The sequence below is a fragment of the Chiloscyllium plagiosum genome, unplaced genomic scaffold (assembly GCF_037043375.1).
Source record: "Chiloscyllium plagiosum isolate Xiang-an unplaced genomic scaffold, Cpla_swu_hap1 HiC_scaffold_42, whole genome shotgun sequence".
Classification (NCBI taxonomy): Eukaryota; Metazoa; Chordata; class Chondrichthyes; order Orectolobiformes; family Hemiscylliidae; genus Chiloscyllium; species Chiloscyllium plagiosum.
In genome coordinates this window covers 71,308,674-71,336,184 of record NW_028270180.1, presented here as the reverse complement: position 1 = coordinate 71,336,184, position 27,511 = coordinate 71,308,674, and the positions used below count along the sequence as shown (strand labels likewise).

General features: G+C 45.7%; 4 non-coding genes across 4 annotated transcripts; all 4 read right to left on the bottom strand.

The window, feature by feature from the left end:
• Positions 1-8,250: 8,250 nt before the first annotated feature.
• Positions 8,251-8,323, bottom strand: trnav-aac (transfer RNA valine (anticodon AAC)). Its single transcript has one exon. It is a non-coding gene; the product is annotated as a tRNA-Val (tRNA).
• An 8,982-nt stretch (positions 8,324-17,305) lies between these two features.
• On the bottom strand, positions 17,306-17,378 carry trnav-aac (transfer RNA valine (anticodon AAC)). Its single transcript has one exon. It is a non-coding gene; the product is annotated as a tRNA-Val (tRNA).
• Positions 17,379-23,348: 5,970 nt separating this feature from the next.
• trnav-aac (transfer RNA valine (anticodon AAC)) lies at positions 23,349-23,421 on the bottom strand. Its single transcript has one exon. It is a non-coding gene; the product is annotated as a tRNA-Val (tRNA).
• Positions 23,422-26,378: 2,957 nt separating this feature from the next.
• trnav-aac (transfer RNA valine (anticodon AAC)) lies at positions 26,379-26,451 on the bottom strand. The gene has a single exon. It is a non-coding gene; the product is annotated as a tRNA-Val (tRNA).
• Between the last annotated feature and the right edge of the window lie 1,060 nt (positions 26,452-27,511).

The following is a 27,511-nucleotide window of genomic DNA, read 5'->3' as shown; positions in this document are numbered from 1 at the left end:
TGGATCGAAGGGTCTGTTTCTCTGCTGTACAACTTTATGGCACTTCTAAAATTAAGATGGGTTTGTCTTTGACGGAAAGTTAGCAGAAGATCAGATAATTCTCCTTGGAGCTGAGAAGGTTAGGCAGTGATTTCGACCAGGAGCAGATTTGTTTCCAGGATATTTAATTTACAGAGACAGGGAGAAATTATTAACGTCACAATTTTTAGTAACTACCTTCAAGTAACTGGCAAATAATGCAGGTTAAAAATGTGAAGATTATTTTACTCCCTAAGTTCTGATCATCTGGAACAGTTTGACCGAGAGCTGGAAGCAGATTCAGTAGTTATTGTCAAAACAAATTTGGACTTTAACTTTTTTAAGGAAGGATTTGGAGGGCTGCAGACAAATGGGAGGTGAGTTGGGATAGACTGGCACCATCTCCAGAGGGACAGAGTACAGCCCCATTGGGCTGAATAGCCCCAAACCCCTGTGCTCTGTGTTACTGCCCCATTCACTGTGAATGATGAAGCTCATACCAGGGCAGAGTCATAGAGACATACAGCATGGAATTAGACCCTTTGGTCGAACTGGTCCATGCCGACCAGATATCCCAAACTAATCTAGTCCCATTTGCCAACACCCTTACTGTTCACATACCCATCTAGATGCCAAATGGTGTAATTGTACCAGCCTCCACCACTTCCCTGAACAGAAGATTCCATATATGCACCAATCTCAGTGTGAAAAAAGTTGCCTCTTGGGTCCCTTTTAAATCTTTCCCCTCTCACCTTAAACCTACACCCTCTCGTTCTAGACTCCCCCACCCCAGGGAAAAGACCTTGTCTATTTTTCCCATCCATACTCCTCAGGATTTTATAAAGCTCTATGAGGTCACCCCTCAGCATCCGATGCCCTTGGGAGGAGCCCACTCATGTCACAATGGGGCCCGGATGATTGACAGCAGCTTCAGACCAATAGGAGAATTGGCATGATCCTCCAGCCAATGGGAGTGAATTGGGGTGGGTCCAGCAGGCCAACACGTGGCCATGAGCTGTGCAGTCACAGTGTCACGGTGAGGGGGGACCTTGTGAGTGTGAAGGGAGTGAGAGAGACTGCAAAGTCTGGGGAAGAAATGGAGCAATTGTGGACTCGGACGGTTTATAAATGCACGGTTTTAGGCTGCTAGACCTGAATTAGAAATTCCTGGTAAATTAGAACCAAAAGAACTGCGGATGCTGTAAATCTCTCACAACAACCAAAAGGTACTGGAAAAGCTCAGCAGGTCTGGAAGCACCTGCGAAGGGAAATCAGAGTTAACATTTTGGATCCGCTGACCCTTCCTCAGAACTGATGTTACTGAAAAGAAATGTCGGTTTATATGCAGAAGGTAGGGGTGAAGGAGTAAATGATCGGTGGGGATAGAGTCCAAACAGATGGGAGCAGTTGGACAAAGGAGTGGATAACGATCTGACAGGAGGAGGGTGAATAGCTGTTTAAGGGGACTGTTCGTGGCTAACCATAGATAATGTGTAATGGCAGGCTATGTGATAACAAGGACTGGTATGTGGGTTAAGAGGCTAGGGCGCTAGGACATAGCAGAGTTCAGGACCTAAAATTATTGAATTTGATACTGGGGCTAGAGGGGTGCAGGGTCCCCAAGTAGAAGATGAGGTGTTGTTTGCATTCACCTGTGGCGCTGGAAAAGCACAACAGGTCAGGCAGCATCTCAGGAGCAAGAGAATTGACGTTTTGGGCATATTCCTTTCTTCAGGAATGCAGGGATTTGGGGGGGAGGGGTGAGTAAGAGGGCTGAGAGTTAAATAAGAGGGATGTGTGGGGTTGGTGGGAAGGGAGCTAGGAAGGTAATAGGTAGATGTAGGTGGAGGGTAATGGAGAGATGGTGGAGTGGATAATTGGAAAGGAAGATGGACAGGTGGGACAGTTCAAGAGGGTGGTGTCGAGTTGGAGGGTTGGATCTGGGATAAGGTAAGGGAGGGGAGATGAGGAAACCTTGATTCTGTGGTTAAAGGGTCCCAATGTGGAAAATGAGGTTTTCTTCCTCCAGGCGTCGGGGGGCTGGGATTTGGTGGTGGAGGTGGCCCCAGGACTTGCATGTCCTTGGCGGAGTAGGTGGGGAAGTTGAAGTGGTCAGCCACAGGATGGTGGGGTTGGTTGGTGCATGTGTCCCAGAAATGTTCCCTGAAACATTCCACAAGTTGGTGTCCTGACTCCCCAGTGGAGAGGAGACCACATCGAAAGCAAAGGCCATAATAGGTGAGGTGTTTGGATGTGCAGGGAAATCTCTTGCTGGATGTGGAAGGGTCCTTTGGAGGTGAGGGGGGAGGTGTGGGCACAGGTTTTACACCTCTTGCATTGACAAGTGAAGGTGCTGGGAGTGGAGGGTAGGTTAGTGGGGAGCATGGGTCTGACTAGGAATTCACAGGGAATGGTCTCTGTGGAATGCTGAAAGAAATGGAGAGGGAAATATATCTCTGTTGGGATCTGATTGTAGATGGTGGAAATGGCAGAGGATGATGCGTTGTACCTGGGTGGAAGGTAAGGACTGGGGGGATTCTATACTTGCTGCAGTTGGAGAGGTGTGGTTCAATGGCAGAGGTGTGGGAACTGGTGGAGATACACTGGGGAGTATTGTTGACCACATGGGAGGGGAAATTGCAGTCCTTGAAATACGGGGCGTTTTGTTGTGTTCTGGAATGTTCTGCCAGCTTGCATCAAGCTTCACTGGAACACTGCAGTAAGCATGAGACAGAGATTTTGGCCAGGGAACAGACTCGTGTGTTAAAGAGACTGGCAACTGGAAGCTCAGGGTCTGTTTTGCAGCAAAACGTAGATCAGCAGCTGCCATTTCAAGCATCTTCACTGAGTTGCTGCCAGACACAGGTTCCTGTCCCCTCCATTAGCAGCTATGCACTCTCCCAGCAAGATTGTTATCCACTCCTTTGTCTTTCCAAATGTTACTGTCTCTTTTGGGCTCTGTACCCACCAATTATTTACTCTTTAACCCCTATCTCCTATAGTCCAAAGATATGCAGGTCAGGTGAATTGGCCAAGCTAAATTTTCCGGAGTGCTCAGGGATGTATAGGTTAGGTGCATTAGTCAGGAGAAATGTAGAATAATACATTTAGGATAAGGTAGGACATCGAAATTCATTGGATCGATTTACCCATTAGCTAGAAACCCAAATAACAACGAGTAGAGTCACCGTAGGACTTCGTTTCACAACAGCGATGAAATAACAGTCTCCATTCGGTTCCAGTAAAGGCTCAACTTGCCTGGGACGGCACAACTGTTTGCGATTTTCCGCGCGGGAGTCGAATACGATCATGACAGTAGAGACATTTTGCAATATTTGGCAGTATCCCACACCACAGTTAATTCCCTGCGAAGCAAACCCATTTTACTTTTGTTTTCAACATCAATATGCAGTGGACACCGAAACAGCATTTTAACAAGCTGCAGCATTGGAGTTGATCAGCAGAAATGGCAGTGGTGGGATTCGAACTCGCGCCCCTTTCGAGACTGGAACCTGGATCCAGCGCCTTAGACCGCTCGGCCACACTACCAGCCGGCGGCGCCGCCTCATTTTCTTATATTTCCAATTGTGCTCCTGCATAACAACAGATGCAAAGTCACATGAAAAGGGTTCCATGATTCCTCTCGGACTCGCACAGCTGCTGGGATGTGCCCGGCAACAATGTCAATTTCGCAGCAGATATTGATAGCCCATCAATCCAGGCAAAAATCAATGGTAAGCTCAGTCTATCTTCTCAGACTCTTTTCAGCTACAAATGTATCTGTGAGTGCGTGAGAATATGGGTTCGCTTATGATTTGGTCAAATAACCATGAGCTGCTTGACATTACTGCAATTTCGAATCTCGCTTTGCTAAATGATTTCACCCATTGCTCGAAACAGGACGACTTTCACGTTTACACGGAACACGAAACACACCAGACTACAGGGAAAATGCACAAACCTGAGCAGGCCGTAATCCACATCATACCGTGCAGCATAGTTTCAGTCGCTGTGTCTGTGTTTTTTTTCAGAATAAGAGTCCCAAAGAATGTTCTCCACCCTAAAACCGGAGGTAACATTACAATCCGAGAACGACAGATCACATTGTGAGAATGCTCTGACCTCGGAGCCAGTTCTAGAAGCCACTTTCCTTGCCTTTTACCTTAACCGTGCAATGTGCTGCAGAGATGTTCACACCTGGACATGAGCCACATGGATACCAACTGCGTTGGAAACCTATGTGGGAATCGACGACAAGCGACTCAATAAATTTTGCTAAATTCCATGGTGCTTTTTAGAAATGCAGTTTCTGTTCACCTCAATCAAAACGGCAGTTTCTGAACATAGTAACAGAAGTCACCCCACCCTCACTCCGGAAGAGGTGCTAACTGCCCTTGAGTGCTTTTTGTTCTCGATGTGAAGAGCTTTCACGCCTGAGTCACCTTCACGTCTCTGGTTGCTGAGTGAATCACAAAGAAGGAATTTCACCAGAGCTGCAACTGCCTCACTTCTCCACTCGCCCTCCCCGTTTACATTTTCCTGCTCGTCAGTGATTTAAAGAAAACCAAATGGATGCGATGTCATTCTGTAGCCTCTCTGTCGATTCCACCGTTTCAGTTCCAACATGACTTAGATCTCGGGGCGGACCTTAATACTAGCGACGCTATGAATGCGCAAGTCGAAAGGTTCCTCTGAGAGTGCAATTTCTTTCATTGCTGTTGCTGATTGAATGAGCCACGAACGTGCGAATTGCTCCAAAACATGATTCAGGATATCTGGTGCCAATTCTCGCACGTTGAATCACGATTGACAGCTTCCAAATGAGGTCTTTCTGAGACGACCTTGGGGTACATTTGACAGACAGACAAGTTCAGGAATTCGTGGTGCGCTGTGACACCAGCGCATCAGCTTCTTTCCTGTCTTTGAACCGAGCCGTCGGCGCATGGAAGGCAAATGCGGTACTGCTTTTCGTGGAAGGATCAGAAGGCGGTAACTACATTCTCCAACAGAATGGCATATGATCAGAACCAGGTTGGAGAAAAACCTAACAACGCTTTGCACTGTAATTAAATGGAATTGCATTACATTTCACTACCAGAGCAGATTTGTTCAAGCAAATTCGAAGGCAGGTTTGCAGATGGGAAAGCATGCAAGAAAGCTCAGCTCTTGTCCATGTAAAAGGCTGCAGTTGAAGAACAAAACAGTTTCTGCGTAGTTTCGAACTGGGGACCTTCCGCGTGTTAGGCGAACGTGATGACCACTACACTACAGAAACGAGCCACTGCCGCGCGTGCTCCGGCTCACTGGCGTCCAGCACTGAAAGTTGAATCCGTTCTACGTTTCACCTTTTTGTTTCCAATAGCTCGGAGGAGGCTATTACACTCAGAAAATTGCAAAGGTAATCGGGTGAGTTTCTGGATATGGTGCGTTGAGAGGGTTTGGGGCCAAATGCTGGGGAACGGGACTTGTTTAGTTTTGGCTATGTGGTGAGCATGGACGAGGTCCACCGAAGTATCTTTTTCCACGATGTCCCCCAATAACGTCATGTTGCTTCCACCGGCTTTAAAGGATTACTTTTCAGCGGAGTTTGCCATCGCAGTCTGTGGCACAATCATTTAGTCTGTTCGACTGCTCACGGGAAAGGTAGGATTGTGAAACACTGCAGAAACGAACGACTTCCTTACTTTAGCTCCGACTGACCATACTCTGTGAAATTTTCCCAGATCCTCAGCTGAGGATTTTTGCTGCTGGAAGTTACCTCAGAAACTCTGTTAATTCGAAATGTATTGAGCGAATCGCAAAACAGAAAGCATTTAACACGGAACACAAACGAAACTGGCATTTTCAGACACAGAGATGCATGAATGCTAAATGTGATACAGTCCGATGGCATGAGTCATAAAGTAATCTCACAACTAACAACAGGGCATTTCCAAACGACTCTTTCAAACATACTGCAGCCTTAGTGCACCACCACTTTCCAGACAATGCTGAAAAGAGAGAAAGAAAGAACATAATAAGAATTGGCCGTAAAAAGTGAATTTCACCAATCACAGTCTCGATTAGATTACCTTTCCCTTCCGATGTTTCCAGGACGGAAATGGAAGATATTCAATAAGGTATGACATCGAAATTCATTGGAACGATTTTCCCATTAGCTAGAAACCCAAATAACAACGAGTAGAGTCACCGTAGGACTTCGTTTCACAACAGCGATGAAATAACAGTCTCCATTCGGTTCCAGTAAAAGCTCAACTTGCCTGGGACGGCAGAACTGTTTGCGATTTTCCGCGCGGGAGGCGAACACGATCATGACAGTAGAGACATTTTGAAATATTTGGCAGTATCCCACACCACAGTTAATTCCCTGGGAAGCAAACCCATTTTACTTTTGTTTTCAACATCAATAGACAGTGGGCAACGAAACAGCATTTTAACAAGCTGCAGCGTTGGAGTTGATCAGCAGAAATGGCAGTGGTGGGATTCGAATCCACGCCCCTTTCGAGACTGGAACCTGGATCCAGCGCCTTAGACCGCTCGGCCACACTACCAGCCGGCCGCGCCGCCTCATTTTCTTGTATTTCCAATTGTCCTCCTGCATAACAACAGATGCAAAGTCACATGATAAGGGTTCCATGATTCCTCTCGGACTCGCACAGCTGCTGGGATGTCCTCTCGGACTCGCACAGCTACACTGTCAATTTCACAGCAGATATTGATAGCCCATCAGTCCAGTCAAAAATCAATGGTAAGCTGAGTCTATCTTCTCAGACTCTTTTCAGCTACAAATGTATCTGTGAGTGCGTGAGAATATGGGTTCGCTTATGATTTGGTCAAATAACCATGAGCTGCTTGACATTACTGCAATTTCGAATCTCGCTTTGCTAAATGATTTCACCCATTGCTCGAAACAGGACGACTTTCACGTTTACACGGAACATGAAACACACCAGACTACAGGGAAAATGCACAAACCTGAGCAGGCCGTAATCCACATCATACCGTGCAGCATAGTTTCAGTCGCTGTGTCTGTGTTTTTTTTCACAATAAGAGTCCCAAAGAATGTTCTCCACCCTAAAACCGGAGGTAACATTACAATCCGAGAACGACAGATCACATTGTGAGAATGCTCTGACCTCGGAGCCAGTTCTAGAAGCCACTTTCCTTGCCTTTTACCTTAACCGTGCAATGTGCTGCAGAGATGTTCACACCTGGACATGAGCTACATGGATACCAACTGCGTTGGAAACCTATGTGGGAATCGACAACAAGCGACCCAATAAATTTTGCTAAATTCCATGGTGCTTTTTAGAAATGCAATTTCTGTTCACCTCAATCAAAACGGCAGTTTCTGAACATAGTAACAGAAGTCAAAAGGTAATTACCTCACCCCACCCTCACTCCGGAAGAGGTGCTAACTGCCCTTGACTGCTTTTTGTTCTCGATGTGAAGAGCTTTTACGCCTGAGTCACCTTCACGTCTCTGGTTGCTGAGTGAATCACAAAGAAGGAATTTCACCAGAGCTGCAACTGCCTCACTTCTCCACTCGCCCTCCCCGTTTACATTTTCCTGCTCGTCAGTGATTTAAAGAAAACCAAATGGATGCGATGTCATTCTGTAGCCTCTCTGTCGATTCCACCGTTTCAGTTCCAACATGAATTAGATCTCGGGGCGGACCTTAATACTAGCGACGCTATGAATGCGCAAGTCGAAAGGTTCCTCTTAGAGTGCAATTTCTTTCATTGCTGTTGCTGATTGAATGAGCCACGAACGTGCGAATTGCTCCAAAACATAATTCAGGGTATCTGGTGCCAATTCTCGCACGTTGAATCACGATTGACAGCTTCCAAATGAGGTCTTTCTGAGACGACCTTGGGGTACATTTGACAGACAGACAAGTTCAGGAATTCGTGGTGCGCTGTGACACCAGCGCATCAGCTTCTTTCCTGTCTTTGAACCGAGCCGTCGGCGCAAGGAAGGCAAATGCGGTACTGCTTTTCGTGGAAGGATCAGAAGGCGGTAAGTACATTCTCCAACAGAATGGCATATGATCAGAACCAGGTTGGAGAAAAACCTAACAACGCTTTGCACTGTAATTAAATGGAATTGCATTACATTTCACTACCAGAGCAGATTTGTTCAAGCAAATTCGAAGGCAGGTTTGCAGATGGGAAAGCATGCAAGAAAGCTCAGCTCTTGTCCATGTAAAAGGCTGCAGTTGAAGAACAAAACAGTTTCTGCCCAGTTTCGAACTGGGGACCTTTCGCGTGTTAGGCGAACGTGATGACCACTACACTACAAAAACGAGCCACTGCCGCGCGTGCGCCGGCTCTGTGGCGTCCAGCACTGAAAATTGAATCCGTTCTACGTTTCACCTTTTTGTTTCCAATAGCTCGGAGGAGGCTATTACACTCAGAAAATTGCAAAGGTAATCGGGTGAGTTTCTGGATATGGTGCGTTGAGAGGGATTGGGGCCAAATGCTGGGGAACGGGACTTGTTTAATTTTGTCTATGTGGTGAGCATGGACGAGGTCCACCGAAGTATCTTTTTCCACGATGTACCCCAATAACGTCATGTTGCTTCCACCGGCTTTAAAGGATTACTTTTTAGCGGAGTTTGCCATCGCAGTCTGTGGCACAATCATTTAGTCTGTTCGACTGCTCACGGGAAAGGTAGTATTGTGAAACACTGCAGAAACGAACGACTTCCTTAAATTAGCTCCGGCTGACCATACTCTGTGAAATTTTCCCAGATCCTCAGCTGAGGATTTTTGCTGCTGGAAGTTACCTCAGAAACTCTGTTAAATCGAAATGTATTGAGCGAATCGCAAAACAGAAAGCATTTAACACGGAACACAAACGAAACTGGCATTTTCAGACACAGAGATGCATGAATGCTAAATGTGATACAGTCCGAGGGCATGAGTCATAAAGTAATCTCACAACTAACAACAGGGCATTTCCAAACGACTCTTTCAAACATACTGCAGCCTTAGTGCACCACCACTTTCCAGACAATGCTGAAAAGAGAGAAAGAAAGAACATAATAAGAATTGGCCGTAAAAAGTGAATTTCACCAATCACAGTCTCGATTAGATTACCTTTCCCTTCCCATATTTCCAGGACGGAAATGAAGGAAATGTGAGAAATTCAATAAGGTAGGACATCGAAATTCATTGGATCGATTTACCCATTAGCTAGAAACCCAAATAACAACGAGTAGAGTCACCGTAGGACTTCGTTTCACAACAGCGATGAAATAACAGTCTCCATTCGGTTCCAGTAAAAGCTCAACTTGCCTGGGACGGCAGAACTGTTTGCGATTTTCCGCGCGGGAGACGAACACGATCATGACAGTAGAGACATTTTGAAATATTTGGCAGTATCCCACACCACAGTTAATTCCCTGGGAAGCAAACCCATTTTACTTTTGTTTTCAACATCAATAGACAGTGGGCAACGAAACAGCATTTTAACAGGCTGCAGCGTTGGAGTTGATCAGCAGAAATGGCAGTGGTGGGATTCGAATCCACGCCCTTTTCGAGACTGGAACCTAGATCCAGCGCCTTAGACCGCTCGGCCACACTACCAGCCGGCCGCACCGCCTCATTTTCTTGTATTTCCAATTGTCCTCCTGCATAACAACAGATGCAAAGTCACATGATAAGGGTTCCATGATTCCTCTCGGACTCGCACAGCTGCTGGGATGTCCTCTCGGACTCGCACAGCTACAATGTCAATTTCGCAGCAGATATTGATAGCCCATCAGTCCAGTCAAAAATCAATGGTAAGCTGAGTCTATCTTCTCAGACTCTTTTCAGCTACAAATGTATCTGTGAGTGCGTGAGAATATGGGTTCGCTTATGATTTGGTCAAATAACCATGAGCTGCTTGACATTACTGCAATTTCGAATCTCGCTTTGCTAAATGATTTCACCCATTGCTCGAAACAGGACGACTTTCACGTTTACACGGAACATGAAACACACCGGACGACAGGGAAAATGCACAAACCTGAGCAGGCCGTAATCCACATCATACCGTGCAGCATAGTTTCAGTCGCTGTGTCTGTTTTTATTTCAGAATAAGAGTCCCAAAGAATGTTCTCCACCCTAAAACCGGAGGTAACATTACAATCCGAGAACGACAGATCACATTGTGAGAATGCTCTGACCTCGGAGCCAGTTCTAGAAGCCACTTTCCTTGCCTTTTACCTTAACCGTGCAATGTGCTGCAGAGATGTTCACACCTGGACATGAGCCACATGGATACCAACTGCGTTGGAAACCTATGTGGGAATCGACGACAAGCGACTCAATAAATTTCGCTAAATTCCATGGTGCTTTTTAGAAATGCAGTTTCTGTTCACCTCAATCAAAACGGCAGTTTCTGAACATAGTAACAGAAGTCAAAAGGTAATTACCTCACCCCACCCTCACTCCGGAAGAGCTGCTAACTGCCCTTGAGTGCTTTTTGTTCTCGATGTGAAGAGCTTTCACGCCTGAGTCACCTTCACGTCTCTGGTTGCTGAGTGAATCACAAAGAAGGAATTTCACCAGAGCTGCAACTGCCTCACTTCTCCACTCGCCCTCCCCGTTTACATTTTCCTGCTCGTCAGTGATTTAATGAAAACCAAATGGATGCGATGTCATTCTGTAGCCTCTCTGTCGATTCCACCGTTTCAGTTCCAACATGACTTAGATCTCGGGGCGGACCTTAATACTAGCGACGCGATGAATGCGCAAGTCGAAAGGTTCCTCTGAGAGTGCAATTTCTTTCATTGCTGTTGCTGATTGAATGAGCCACGAACGTGCGAATTGCTCCAAAACATGATTCAGGATATCTGGTGCCAATTCTCGCACGTTGAATCACGATTGACAGCTTCCAAATGAGGTCTTTCTGAGACGACCTTGGGTTACATTTGACAGACAGACAAGTTCAGGAATTCGTGGTGCGCTGTGACATCAGCTTCTTTGAACCGAGCCGTCGGCGCAAGGAAGGCAAATGCGGTACTGCTTTTCGTGGAAGGATCAGAAGGCGGTAACTACATTCTCCAACAGAATGGCATATGATCAGAACCAGGTTGGAGAAAAACCTAACAACGCTTTGCACTGTAATTAAATGGAATTGCATTACATTTCACTACCAGAGCAGATTTGTTCAAGCAAATTCGAAGGCAGGTTTGCAGATGGGAAAGCATGCAAGAAAGCTCAGCTCTTGTCCATGTAAAAGGCTGCAGTTGAAGAACAAAACAGTTTCTGTCCAGTTTCGAACTGGGGACCTTTCGCGTGTTAGGCGAACGTGATGACCACTACACTACAGAAACGAGCCACTGCCGCGCGTGCTCCGGCTCAGTGGCGTCCAGCACTGAAAATTGAATCCGTTCTACGTTTCACCTTTTTGTTTCCAATAGCTCGGAGGAGGCTATTACACTCAGAAAATTGCAAAGGTAATCGGGTGAGTTTCTGGATATGGTGCGTTGAGAGGGTTTGGGGCCAAATGCTGGGGAACGGGACTTGTTTAGTTTTGGCTATGTGGTGAGCATGGACGAGGTCCACCGAAGTATCTTTTTCCACGATGTACCCCAATAACGTCATGTTGCTTCCACCGGCTTTAAAGGATTACTTTTTAGCGGAGTTTGCCATCGCAGTCAGTGGCACAATCATTTAGTCTGTTCGACTGCTCACGGGAAAGGTAGTATTGTGAAACACTGCAGAAACGAACGACTTCCTTACTTTAGCTCCGACTGACCATACTCTGTGAAATTTTCACAGATCCTCAGCTGAGGATTTTTGCTGCTGGAAGTTACCTCAGAAACTCTGTTAAATCGAAATGTATTGAGCGAATCGCAAAACAGAAAGCATTTAACACGGAACACAAACGAAACTGGCATTTTCAGACACAGAGATGCATGAATGCTAAATGTGATACAGTCCGAGGGCATGAGTCATAAAGTAATCTCACAACTAACAACAGGGCATTTCCAAACGACTCTTTCAAACATACTGCAGCCTTAGTGCACCACCACTTTCCAGACAATGCTGAAAAGAGAGAAAGAAAGAACATAATAAGAATTGGCCGTAAAAAGTGAATTTCACCAATCACAGTCTCGATTAGATTACCTTTCCCTTCCGATGTTTCCAGGACGGAAATGGAAGATATTCAATAAGGTATGACATCGAAATTCATTGGGACGATTTTCCCATTAGCTAGAAACCCAAATAACCAACGAGTAGAGTCACCGTAGGACTTCGTTTCACAACAGCGATGAAATAACAGTCTCCATTCGGTTCCAGTAAAAGCTCAACTTGCCTGGGACAGCAGAACTGTTTGCGATTTTCCGCGCGGGAGGCGAACACGATCATGACAGTAGAGACATTTTGAAAAATATGGCAGTATCCCACACCACAGTTAACTCCCTGGGAAGCAAACACATTTTACTTTTGTTTTCAACATCAATAGACAGTGGGCAACGAAACAGCATTTTAACAATGCTGCAGCGTTGCAGTTGATCAGCAGAAATGGCAGTGGTGGGATTCGAATCCAGCCCCTTTCGAGACTGGAACCTAGATCCAGCGCCTTACACCGCTCGGCCACACTACCAGCCGGCAGCGCCGCCTCATTTTCTTGTATTTCCAATTGTCCTCCTGCATAACAACAGATGCAAAGTCACATGATAAGGGTTCCATGATTCCTCTCGGACTCGCACAGCTGCTGGGATGTCCTCTCGGACTCGCACAGCTACAATGTCAATTTCGCAGCAGATATTGATAGCCCATCAGTCCAGTCAAAAATCAATGGTCAGCTGAGTCTATCTTCTCAGACTCTTTTCTGCTACAAATGTATCTGTGAGTGCGTGAGAATATGGGTTCGCTTATGATTTGGTCAAATAACCATGAGCTGCTTGACATTACTGCAATTTCGAATCTCGCTTTGCTAAATGATTTCACCCATTGCTCGAAACAGGACGACTTTCACGTTTACACGGAACATGAAACACACCGGACGACAGGGAAAATGCACAAACCTGAGCAGGCCGTAATCCACATCATACCGTGCAGCATAGTTTCAGTCGCTGTGTCTGTTTTTTTTTTCAGAATAAGAGTCCCAAAGAATGTTCTCCAACCTAAAACCGGAGGTAACATTACAATCCGAGAACGACAGATCACATTGTGAGAATGCTCTGACCTCGGAGCCAGTTCTAGAAGCCACTTTCCTTGCCTTTTACCTTAACCGTGCAATGTGCTGCAGAGATGTTCACACCTGGACATGAGCCACATGGATACCAACTGCGTTGGAAACCTATGTGGGAATCGACGACAAGCGACTCAATAAATTTTGCTAAATTCCATGGTGCTTTTTAGAAATGCAGTTTCTGTTCACCTCAATCAAAACGGCAGTTTCTGAACATAGTAACAGAAGTCACTCCGGAAGAGGTGCTAACTGCCCTTGAGTGCTTTTTGTTCTCGATGTGAAGAGCTTTCACGCCTGAGTCACCTTCACGTCTCTGGTTGCTGAGTGAATCACAAAGAAGGAATTTCACCAGAGCTGCAACTGCCTCACTTCTCCACTCGCCCTCCCCGTTTACATTTTCCTACTCGTCAGTGATTTAAAGAAAACCAAATGGATGCGATGTCATTCTGTAGCCTCTCTGTCGATTCCACCGTTTCAGTTCCAACATGACTTAGATCTCGGGGCGGACCTTAATACTAGCGACGCTATGAATGCGCAAGTCGAAAGGTTCCTCTGAGAGTGCAATTTCTTTCATTGCTGTTGCTGATTGAATGAGCCACGAACGTGCGAATTGCTCCAAAACATGATTCAGGATATCTGGTGCCAATTCTCGCACGTTGAATCACGATTGACAGCTTCCAAATGAGGTCTTTCTGAGACGACCTTGGGGTACATTTGACAGACAGACAAGTTCAGGAATTCGTGGTGCGCTGTGACACCAGCGCATCAGCTTCTTTCCTGTCTTTGAACCGAGCCGTCGGCGCAAGGAAGGCAAATGCGGTACTGCTTTTCGTGGAAGGATCAGAAGGCGGTAACTACATTCTCCAACAGAATGGCATATGATCAGAACCAGGTTGGAGAAAAACCTAACAACGCTTTGCACTGTAATTAAATGGAATTGCATTACATTTCACTACCAGAGCAGATTTGTTCAAGCAAATTCGAAGGCAGGTTTGCAGATGGGAAAGCATGCAAGAAAGCTCAGCTCTTGTCCATGTAAAAGGCTGCAGTTGAAGAACAAAACAGTTTCGGCCCAGTTTCGAACTGGGGACCTTCCGCGTGTTAGGCGAACGTGATGACCACTACACTACAGAAACGAGCCACTGCCGCGGGTGTTCCGGCTCACTGGCGTCCAGCACTGAAAGTTGAATCCGTTCTACGTTTCACCTTTTTGTTTCCAATAGCTCGGAGGAGGCTATTACACTCAGAAAATTGCAAAGGTAATCGGGTGAGTTTCTGGATATGGTGCGTTGAGAGGGTTTGGGGCCAAATGCTGGGGAACGGGACTTGTTTAGTTTTGGCTATGTGGTGAGCATGGACGAGGTCCACCGAAGTATCTTTTTCCACGATGTACCCCAATAACGTCATGTTGCTTCCACCGGCTTTAAAGGATTACTTTTTAGCGGAGTTTGCCATCGCAGTCAGTGGCACAATCATTTAGTCTGTTCGACTGCTCACGGGAAAGGTAGTATTGTGAAACACTGCAGAAACGAACGACTTCCTTACTTTAGCTCCGACTGACCATACTCTGTGAAATTTTCACAGATCCTCAGCTGAGGATTTTTGCTGCTGGAAGTTACCTCAGAAACTCTGTTAAATCGAAATGTATTGAGCGAATCGCAAAACAGAAAGCATTTAACACGGAACACAAACGAAACTGGCATTTTCAGACACAGAGATGCATGAATGCTAAATGTGATACAGTCCGAGGGCATGAGTCATAAAGTAATCTCACAACTAACAACAGGGCATTTCCAAACGACTCTTTCAAACATACTGCAGCCTTAGTGCACCACCACTTTCCAGACAATGCTGAAAAGAGAGAAAGAAAGAACATAATAAGAATTGGCCGTAAAAAGTGAATTTCACCAATCACAGTCTCGATTAGATTACCTTTCCCTTCCGATGTTTCCAGGACGGAAATGGAAGATATTCAATAAGGTATGACATCGAAATTCATTGGGACGATTTTCCCATTAGCTAGAAACCCAAATAACCAACGAGTAGAGTTACCGTAGGACTTCGTTTCACAACAGCGATGAAATAACAGTCTCCATTCGGTTCCAGTAAAAGCTCAACTTGCCTGGGACGGCAGAACTGTTTGCGATTTTCCGCGCGGGAGGCGAACACGATCATGACAGTAGAGACATTTTGAAATATATGGCAGTATCCCACACCACAGTTAACTCCCTGGGAAGCAAACACATTTTACTTTTGTTTTCAAAATCAATAGACAGTGGGCAACGAAACAGCATTTTAACAAGCTGCAGCGTTGGAGTTGATCAGCGGAAATGGCAGTGGTGGGATTCGAATCCACGCCCCTTTCGAGACTGGAACCTGGAACCAGCGCCTTAGACCGCTCGGCCACACTACCAGCCGGCCGCGCCGCCTCATTTTCTTGTATTTCCAATTGTCCTCCTGCATAACAACAGATGCAAAGTCACATGATAAGGGTTCCATGATTCCTCTCGGACTCGCACAGCTGCTGGGATGTCCTCTCGGACTCGCACAGCTACAATGTCAATTTCGCAGCAGATATTGATAGCCCATCAGTCCAGTCAAAAATCAATGGTAAGCTGAGTCTATCTTCTCAGACTCTTTTCAGCTACAAATGTATCTGTGAGTGCGTGAGAATATGGGTTCGCTTATGATTTGGTCAAATAACCATGAGCTGCTTGACATTACTGCAATTTCGAATCTCGCTTTGCTAAATGATTTCACCCATTGCTCGAAACAGGACGACTTTCACGTTTACACGGAACATGAAACACACCGGACGACAGGGAAAATGCACAAACCTGAGCAGGCCGTAATCCACATCATACCGTGCAGCATAGTTTCAGTCGCTGTGTCTGTTTTTTTTTCAGAATAAGAGTCCCAAAGAATGTTCTCCACCCTAAAACCGGAGGTAACATTACAATCCGAGAACGACAGATCACATTGTGAGAATGCTCTGACCTCGGAGCCAGTTCTAGAAGCCACTTTCCTTGCCTTTTACCTTAACCGTGCAATGTGCTGCAGAGATGTTCACACCTGGACATGAGCCACATGGATACCAACTGCGTTGGAAACCTGTGTGGGAATCGACGACAAGCGACTCAATAAATTTCGCTAAATTCCATGGTGCTTTTTAGAAATGCAGTTTCTGTTCACCTCAATCAAAACGACAGTTTCTGAACATAGTAACAGAAGTCAAAAGGTAATTACCTCACCCCACCCTCACTCCGGAAGAGGTGCTAACTGCCCTTGAGTGCTTTTTGTTCTCGATGTGAAGAGCTTTTACGCCTGAGTCACCTTCACGTCTCTGGTTGCTGAGTGAATCTCAAAGAAGGAATTTCACCAGAGCTGCAACTGCCTCACTTCTCCACTCGCCCTCCCCGTTTACATTTTCCTGCTCGTCAGTGATTTAAAGAAAACCAAATGGATGCGATGTCATTCTGTAGCCTCTCTGTCGATTCCACCGTTTCAGTTCCAACATGACTTAGATCTCGGGGCGGACCTTACTACTAGCGACGCTATGAATGCGCAAGTCGAAAGGTTCCTCTGAGAGTGCAATTTCTTTCATTGCTGTTGCTGATTGAATGAGCCACGAACGTGCGAATTGCTCCAAAATATGTTTCAGGATATCTGGTGCCAATTCTCGCACGTTGAATCACGATTGACAGCTTCCAAATGAGGTCTTTCTGAGACGACCTTGGGGTACATTTGACAGACAGACAAGTTCAGGAATTCGTGGTGCGCTGTGACACCAGCGCATCAGCTTCTTTCCTGTCTTTGAACCAAGCCGTCGGCGCAAGGAAGGCAAATGCGGTACTGCTTTTCGTGGAAGGATCAGAAGGCGGTAACTACATTCTCCAACAGAATGGCATATGATCAGAACCAGGTTGGAGAAAAACCTAACAACGCTTTGCACCGTAATTAAATGGAATTGCATTACATTTCACTACCAGAGCAGATTTGTTCAAGCAAATTCGAAGGCAGGTTTGCAGATGGGAAAGCATGCAAGAAAGCTCAGCTCTTGTCCATGTAAAAGGCTGCAGTTGAAGAACAAAACAGCTCCTGCCCAGTTTCGAACTGGGGACCTTTCGCGTGTTAGGCGAACGTGATGACCACTACACTACAGAAACGAGCCACTGCCGTGCGTGCTCCGGCTCAGTGGCGTCCAGCACTGAAAGTTGAATCCGTTCTACGTTTCACCTTTTTGTTTCCAATAGCTCGGAGGAGGCTATTACACTCAGAAAATTGCAAAGGTAATCGGGTGAGTTTCTGGATATGGTGCGTTGAGAGGGTTTGGGGCCAAATGCTGGGGAACGGGACTTGTTTAGTTTTGGCTATGTGGTGAGCATGGACGAGGTCCACCGAAGTATCTTTTTCCACGATGTACCCCAATAACGTCATGTTGCTTCCACCGGCTTTAAATGATTACTTTTTAGCGGAGTTTGCCATCGCAGTCTGTGGCACAATCATTTAGTCTGTTCGACTGCTCACGGGAAAGGTAGTATTGTGAAACACTGCAGAAACGAACGACTTCCTTACTTTAGCTCCGACTGACCATACTCTGTGAAATTTTCCCAGATCCTCAGCTGAGGATTTTTGCTGCTGGAAGTTACCTCAGAAACTCTGTTAAATCGAAATGTATTGAGCGAATCGCAAAACAGAAAGCATTTAACACGGAACACAAACGAAACTGGCATTTTCAGACACAGAGATGCATGAATGCTAAATGTGATACAGTCCGAGGGCATGAGTCATAAAGTAATCTCACAACTAACAACAGGGCATTTCCAAACGACTCTTTCAAACATACTGCAGCCTTAGTGCACCACCACTTTCCAGACAATGCTGAAAAGAGAGAAAGAAAGAACATAATAAGAATTGGCCGTAAAAAGTGAATTTCACCAATCACAGTCTCGATTAGATTACCTTTCCCTTCCGATGTTTCCAGGACGGAAATGGAAGATATTCAATAAGGTATGACATCGAAATTCAGTGGGACGATTTTCCCATTAGCTAGAAACCCAAATAACCAACGAGTAGAGTCACCGGAGGACTTCGTTTCACAACAGCGATGAAATAACAGTCTCCATTCGGTTCCAGTAAAAGCTCAACTTGCCTGGGACGGCAGAACTGTTTGCGATTTTCCGCGCGGGAGACGAACACGATCATGACAGTAGAGACATTTTGAAATATTTGGCAGTATCCCACACCACAGTTAATTCCCTGGGAAGCAAACCCATTTTACTTTTGTTTTCAACATCAATAGACAGTGGGCAACGAAACAGCGTTGGAGTTGATCAGCAGAAATGGCAGTGGTGGGATTCGAATCCACGCCCCTTTCGAGACTGGAACTTGGATCCAGCGCCTTAGACCGCTCGGCCACACTACCAGCCGGCCGCGCCGCCTCATTTTCTTGTATTTCCAATTGTCCTCCTGCATAACAACAGATGCAAAGTCACATGATAAGGGTTCCATGATTCCTCTCGGACTCGCACAGCTGCTGGGATGTCCTCTCGGACTCGCACAGCTACAATGTCAATTTCGCAGCAGATATTGATAGCCCATCAGTCCAGTCAAAAATCAATGGTAAGCTGAGTCTATCTTCTCAGACTCTTTTCAGCTACAAATGTATCTGTGAGTGCGTGAGAATATGGGTTCGCTTATGATTTGGTCAAATAACCATGAGCTGCTTGACATTACTGCAATTTCGAATCTCGCTTTGCTAAATGATTTCACCCATTGCTCGAAACAGGACGACTTTCACGTTTGCACGGAACATGAAACACACCGGACGACAGGGAAAATGCACAAACCTGAGCAGGCCGTAATCCACATCATACCGTGCAGCATAGTTTCAGTCGCTGTGTCTGTTTTTTTTTTCAGAATAAGAGTCCCAAAGAATGTTCTCCACCCTAAAACCGGAGGTAACATTACAATCCGAGAACGACAGATCACATTGTGAGAATGCTCTGACCTCGGAGCCAGTTCTAGAAGCCACTTTCCTTGCCTTTTACCTTAACCGTGCAATGTGCTGCAGAGATGTTCACACCTGGACATGAGCCACATGGATACTAACTGCGTTGGAAACCTATGTGGGAATCGACGACAAGCGACTCAATAAATTTTGCTAAATTCCATGGTGCTTTTTAGAAATGCAGTTTCTGTTCACCTCAATCAAAACGGCAGTTTCTGAACATAGTAACAGAAGTCAAAAGGTAATTACCTCACCCCACCCTCACTCCGGAAGAGCTGCTAACTGTCCTTGAGTGCTTTTTGTTCTCGATGTGAAGAGCTTTCACGCCTGAGTCACCTTCACGTCTCTGGTTGCTGAGTGAATCACAAAGAAGGAATTTCACCAGAGCTGCAACTGCCTCACTTCTCCACTCGCCCTCCCCGTTTACATTTTCCTGCTCGTCAGTGATTTAAAGAAAACCAAATGGATGCGATGTCATTCTGTAGCCTCTCTGTCGATTCCACCGTTTCAGTTCCAACATGACTTAGATCTCGGGGCGGACCTTAATACTAGCGACGCTATGAATGCGCAAGTCGAAAAATTCCTCTGAGAGTGCAATTTCTTTCATTGCTGTTGCTGATTGAATGAGCCACGAACGTGCGAATTGCTCCAAAATATGATTCAGGATATCTGGTGCCAATTCTCGCACGTTGAATCACGATTGACAGCTTCCAAATGAGGTCTTTCTGAGACGACCTTGGGGTACATTTGACAGACAGACAAGTTCAGGAACTCGTGGTGCGCGGTGACACCAGCGCATCAGCTTCTTTCCTGTCTTTGAACCGATCCGTCGGCGCAAGGAAGGCAAATGCGGTACTGCTTTTCGTGGAAGGATCAGAAGGCGGTAACTACATTCTCCAACAGAATGGCATATGATCATAACCAGGTTGGAGAAAAACCTAACAACGCTTTGCACTGTAATTAAATGGAATTGCATTACATTTCACTACCAGAGCAGATTTGTTCAAGCAAATTCGAAGGCAGGTTTGCAGATGGGAAAGCATGCAAGAAAGCTCAGCTCTTGTCCATGAAAAAGGCTGCAGTTGAAGAACAAAACAGCTCCTGCCCAGTTTCGAACTGGGGACCTTTCGCGTGTTAGGCGAACGTGATGACCACGACACTACAGAAACGAGCCACTGCCGTGCGTGCTCCGGCTCAGTGACGTCCAGCACTGAAAGTTGAATCCGTTCTACGTTTCACCTTTTTGTTTCCAATAGCTCGGAGGAGGCTATTACACTCAGAAAATTGCAAAGGTAATCGGGTGAGTTTCTGGATATGGTGCGTTGAGAGGGTTTGGGGCCAAATGCTGGGGAACGGGACTTGTTTAGTTTTGGCTATGTGGTGAGCATGGACGAGGTCCACCGAAGTATCTTTTTCCACGATGTACCCCAATAACGTCATGTTGCTTCCACCGGCTTTAAAGGATTACTTTTTAGCGGAGTTTGCCATCGCAGTCAGTGGCACAATCATTTAGTCTGTTCGACTGCTCACGGGAAAGGTAGTATTGTGAAACACTGCAGAAACGAACGACTTCCTTAGTTTAGCTCCGACTGACCATACTCTGTGAAATTTTCACAGATCCTCAGCTGAGGATTTTTGCTGCTGGAAGTTACCTCAGAAACTCTGTTAAATCGAAATGTATTGAGCGAATCGCAAAACAGAAAGCATTTAACACGGAACACAAACGAAACTGGCATTTTCAGACACAGAGATGCATGAATGCTAAATGTGATAAAGTCCGAGGGCATGAGTCATAAAGTAATCTCACAACTAACAACAGGGCATTTCCAAACGACTCTTTCAAACATACTGCAGCCTTAGTGCACCACCACTTTCCAGACAATGCTGAAAAGATAGAAAGAAAGAACATAATAAGAATTGGCCGTAAAAAGTGAATTTCACCAATCACAGTCTCGATTAGATTACCTTTCCCTTCCGATGTTTCCAGGACGGAAGTGGAAGATATTCAATAAGGTATGACATCGAAATTCATTGGGACGATTTTCCCATTAGCTAGAAACCCAAATAACCAACGAGTAGAGTCACCGTAGGACTTCGTTTCACAACAGCGATGAAATAACAGTCTCCATTCGGTTCCAGTAAAAGCTCAACTTGCCTGGGACGGCAGAACTGTTTGCGATTTTCCGCGCGGGAGACGAACACGATCATGACAGTAGAGACATTTAGAAATATTTGGCAGTATCCCACACCACAGTTAATTCCCTGGGAAGCAAACCCATTTTACTTTTGTGTTCAACATCAATAGACAGTGGGCAACGAAACAGCATTTTAACAAGCTGCAGCGTTGGAGTTGATCAGCAGAAATGGCAGTGGTGGGATTCGAATCCACGCCCCTTTCGAGATTGGAACTTGGATCCAGCGCCTTAGACCGCTCGGCCACACTACCAGCCGGCCGCGCCGCCTCATTTTCTTGTATTTCCAATTGTCCTCCTGCATAACAACAGATGCAAAGTCACATGATAAGGGTTCCATGATTCCTCTCGGACTCGCACAGCTGCTGGGATGTCCTCTCGGACTCGCACAGCTACAATGTCAATTTCGCAGCAGATATTGATAGCCCATCAGTCCAGTCAAAAATCAATGGTAAGCTGAGTCTATCTTCTCAGACTCTTTTCAGCTACAAATGTATCTGTGAGTGCGTGAGAATATGGGTTCGCTTATGATTTGGTCAAATAACCATGAGCTGCTTGACATTACTGCAATTTCGAATCTCGCTTTGCTAAATGATTTCACCCATTGCTCGAAACAGGACGACTTTCACGTTTACACGGAACATGAAACACACCGGACGACAGGGAAAATGCACAAACCTGAGCAGGCCGTAATCCACATCATACCGTGCAGCATAGTTTCAGTCGCTGTGTCTGTTTTTATTTCAGAATAAGAGTCCCAAAGAATGTTCTCCACCCTAAAACCGGAGGTAACATTACAATCCGAGAACGACAGATCACATTGTGAGAATGCTCTGACCTCGGAGCCAGTTCTAGAAGCCACTTTCCTTGCCTTTTACCTTAACCGTGCAATGTGCTGCAGAGATGTTCACACCTGGACATGAGCCACATGGATACCAACTGCGTTGGAAACCTATGTGGGAATCGACGACAAGCGACTCAATAAATTTTGCTAAATTCCATGGTGCTTTTTAGAAATGCAGTTTCTGTTCACCTCAATCAAAACGGCAGTTTCTGAACATAGTAACAGAAGTCAAAAGGTAATTACCTCACCCCACCCTCACTCCGGAAGAGGTGCTAACTGCCCTTGAGTGCTTTTTGTTCTCGATGTGAAGAGCTTTCACGCCTGAGTCACCTTCACGTCTCTGGTTGCTGAGTGAATCACAAAGAAGGAATTTCACCAGAGCTGCAACTGCCTCACTTCTCCACTCGCCCTCCCCGTTTACATTTTCCTGCTCGTCAGTGATTTAAAGAAAACCAAATGGATGCGATGTCATTCTGTAGCCTCTCTGTCGATTCCACCGTTTCAGTTCCAACATGACTTAGATCTCGGGGCGGACCTTAATACTAGCGACGCTATGAATGCGCAAGTCGAAAGGTTCCTCTGAGAGTGCAATTTCTTTCATTGCTGTTGCTGATTGAATGAGCCACGAACGTGCGAATTGCTCCAAAATATGATTCAGGATATCTGGTGCCAATTCTCGCACGTTGAATCACGATTGACAGCTTCCAAATGAGGTCTTTCTGAGACGACCTTGGGGTACATTTGACAGACAGACAAGTTCAGGAATTCGTGGTGCGCTGTGACACCAGCGCATCAGCTTCTTTCCTGTCTTTGAACCGAGCCGTCGGCGCAAGGAAGGCAAATGCGGTACTGCTTTTCGTGGAAGGATCAGAAGGCGGTAACTACATTCTCCAACAGAATGGCATATGATCAGAACCAGGTTGGAGAAAAACCTAACAACGCTTTGCACTGTAATTAAATGGAATTGCATTACATTTCACTACCAGAGCAGATTTGTTCAAGCAAATTCGAAGGCAGGTTTGCAGATGGGAAAGCATGCAAGAAAGCTCAGCTCTTGTCCATGTAAAAGGCTGCAGTTGAAGAACAAAACAGTTTCTGCCCAGTTTCGAACTGGGGACCTTCCGCGTGTTAGGCGAACGTGATGACCACTACACTACAGAAACGAGCCACTGCCGCGCGTGCTCCGGCTCACTGGCGTCCAGCACTGAAAGTTGAATCCGTTCTACGTTTCACCTTTTTGTTTCCAATAGCTCGGAGGAGGCTATTACACTCAGAAAATTGCAAAGGTAATCGGGTGAGTTTCTGGATATGGTGCGTTGAGAGGGTTTGGGGCCAAATGCTGGGGAACGGGACTTGTTTAGTTTTGGCTATGTGGTGAGCATGGACGAGGTCCACCGAAGTATCTTTTTCCACGATGTACCCCAATAACGTCATGTTGCTTCCACCGGCTTTAAAGGATTACTTTTTAGCGGAGTTTGCCATCGCAGTCAGTGGCACAATCATTTAGTCTGTTCGACTGCTCACGGGAAAGGTAGTATTGTGAAACACTGCAGAAACGAACGACTTCCTTACTTTAGCTCCGACTGACCATACTCTGTGAAATTTTCACAGATCCTCAGCTGAGGATTTTTGCTGCTGGAAGTTACCTCAGTAACTCTGTTAAATCGAAATGTATTGAGCGAATCGCAAAACAGAAAGCATTTAACACGGAACACAAACGAAACTGGCATTTTCAGACACAGAGATGCATGAATGCTAAATGTGATACAGTCCGAGGGCATGAGTCATAAAGTAATCTCACAACTAACAACAGGGCATTTCCAAACGACTCTTTCAAACATACTGCAGCCTTAGTGCACCACCACTTTCCAGACAATGCTGAAAAGAGAGAAAGAAAGAACATAATAAGAATTGGCCGTAAAAAGTGAATTTCACCAATCACAGTCTCGATTAGATTACCTTTCCCTTCCGATGTTTCCAGGACGGAAATGGAAGATATTCAATAAGGTATGACATCGAAATTCATTGGGACGATTTTCCCATTAGCTAGAAACCCAAATAACCAACGAGTAGAGTCACCGTAGGACTTCGTTTCACAACAGCGATGAAATAACAGTCTCCATTCGGTTCCAGTAAAAGCTCAACTTGCCTGGGACGGCAGAACTGTTTGCGATTTTCCGCGCGGGAGGCGAACACGATCATGACAGTAGAGACATTTTGAAATATATGGCAGTATCCCACACCACAGTTAACTCCCTGGGAAGCAAACACATTTTACTTTTGTTTTCAAAATCAATAGACAGTGGGCAACGAAACAGCATTTTAACAAGCTGCAGCGTTGGAGTTGATCAGCAGAAATGGCAGTGGTGGGATTCGAATCCACGCCTCTTTCGAGACAGGAATCTGGATCCAGCGCCTTGGACCGCTCGGCCACACTACCAGACGGCAGCGCCGCCTCATTTTCGTGTATTTCCAATTGTCCTCCTGCATAACAACAGATGCAAAGTCACATGATAAGGGTTCCATGATTCCTCTCGGACTCGCACAGTTGCTGGGATGTCCTCTCGGACTCGCACAGCTACAATGTCAATTTCGCAGCAGATATTGATAGCCCATCAGTCCAGTCAAAAATCAATGGTAAGCTGAGTCTATCTTCTCAGACTCTTTTCAGCTACAAATGTATCTGTGAGTGCGTGAGAATATGGGTTCGCTTATGATTTGGTCAAATAACCATGAGCTGCTTGACATTACTGCAATTTCGAATCTCGCTTTGCTAAATGATTTCACCCATTGCTCGAAACAGGACGACTTTCACGTTTACACGGAACATGAAACACACCGGACGACAGGGAAAATGCACAAACCTGAGCAGGCCGTAATCCACATCATACCGTGCAGCATAGTTTCAGTCGCTGTGTCTGTTTTTTTTTCAGAATAAGAGTCCCAAAGAATGTTCTCCAACCTAAAACCGGAGGTAACATTACAATCCGAGAACGACAGATCACATTGTGAGAATGCTCTGACCTCGGAGCCAGTTCTAGAAGCCACTTTCCTTGCCTTTTACCTTAACCGTGCAATGTGCTGCAGAGATGTTCACACCTGGACATGAGCCACATGGATACCAACTGCGTTGGAAACCTATGTGGGAATCGACGACAAGCGACTCAATAAATTTTGCTAAATTCCATGGTGCTTTTTAGAAATGCAGTTTCTGTTCACCTCAATCAAAACGGCAGTTTCTGAACATAGTAACAGAAGTCAAAAGGTAATTACCTCACCCCACCCTCACTCCGGAAGAGGTGCTAACTGCCCTTGAGTGCTCTTTGTTCTCGATGTGAAGAGCTTTCACGCCTGAGTCACCTTCACGTCTCTGGTTGCTGAGTGAATCACAAAGAAGGAATTTCACCAGAGCTGCAACTGCCTCACTTCTCCACTCGCCCTCCCCGTTTACATTTTCCTGCTCGTCAGTGATTTAAAGAAAACCAAATGGATGCGATGTCATTCTGTAGCCTCTCTGTCGATTCCACCGTTTCAGTTCCAACATGACTTAGATCTCGGGGCGGACCTTAATACTAGCGACGCTATGAATGCGCAAGTCGAAAGGTTCCTCTGAGAGTGCAATTTCTTTCATTGCTGTTGCTGATTGAATGAGCCACGAACGTGCGAATTGCTCCAAAACATGATTCAGGATATCTGGTGCCAATTCTCGCACGTTGAATCACGATTGACAGCTTCCAAATGAGGTCTTTCTGAGACGACCTTGGGGTACATTTGACAGACAGACAAGTTCAGGAATTCGTGGTGCGCTGTGACACCAGCGCATCAGCTTCTTTCCTGTCTTTGAACCGAGCCGTCGGCGCAAGGAAGGCAAATGCGGTACTGCTTTTCGTGGAAGGATCAGAAGGCGGTAACTACATTCTCCAACAGAATGGCATATGATCAGAACCAGGTTGGAGAAAAACCTAACAACGCTTTGCACTGTAATTAAATGGAATTGCATTACATTTCACTACCAGAGCAGATTTGTTCAAGCAAATTCGAAGGCAGGTTTGCAGATGGGAAAGCATGCAAGAAAGCTCAGCTCTTGTCCATGTAAAAGGCTGCAGTTGAAGAACAAAACAGTTTCTGCCCAGTTTCGAACTGGGGACCTTCCGCGTGTTAGGCGAACGTGATGACCACTACACTACAGAAACGAGCCACTGCCGCGCGTGCTCCGGCTCACTGGCGTCCAGCACTGAAAGTTGAATCCGTTCTACGTTTCACCTTTTTGTTTCCAATAGCTCGGAGGAGGCTATTACACTCAGAAAATTGCAAAGGTAATCGGGTGAGTTTCTGGATATGGTGCGTTGAGAGGGTTTGGGGCCAAATGCTGGGGAACGGGACTTGTTTAGTTTTGGCTATGTGGTGAGCATGGACGAGGTCCACCGAAGTATCTTTTTCCACGATGTACCCCAATAACGTCATGTTGCTTCCACCGGCTTTAAAGGATTACTTTTTAGCGGAGTTTGCCATCGCAGTCAGTGGCACAATCATTTAGTCTGTTCGACTGCTCACGGGAAAGGTAGTATTGTGAAACACTGCAGAAACGAACGACTTCCTTAGTTTAGCTCCGACTGACCATACTCTGTGAAATTTTCACAGATCCTCAGCTGAGGATTTTTGCTGCTGGAAGTTACCTCAGTAACTCTGTTAAATCGAAATGTATTGAGCGAATCGCAAAACAGAAAGCATTTAACACGGAACACAAACGAAACTGGCATTTTCAGACACAGAGATGCATGAATGCTAAATGTGATAAAGTCCGAGGGCATGAGTTATAAAGTAATCTCACAACTAACAACAGGGCATTTCCAAACGACTCTTTCAAACATACTGCAGCCTTAGTGCACCACCACTTTCCAGACAATGCTGAAAAGATAGAAAGAAAGAACATAATAAGAATTGGCCGTAAAAAGTGAATTTCACCAATCACAGTCTCGATTAGATTACCTTTCCCTTCCGATGTTTCCAGGACGGAAGTGGAAGATATTCAATAAGGTATGACATCGAAATTCATTGGGACGATTTTCCCATTAGCTAGAAACCCAAATAACCAACGAGTAGAGTCACCGTAGGACTTCGTTTCACAACAGCGATGAAATAACAGTCTCCATTCGGTTCCAGTAAAAGCTCAACTTGCCTGGGACGGCAGAACTGTTTGCGATTTTCCGCGCGGGAGGCGAACACGATCATGACAGTAGAGACATTTTGAAA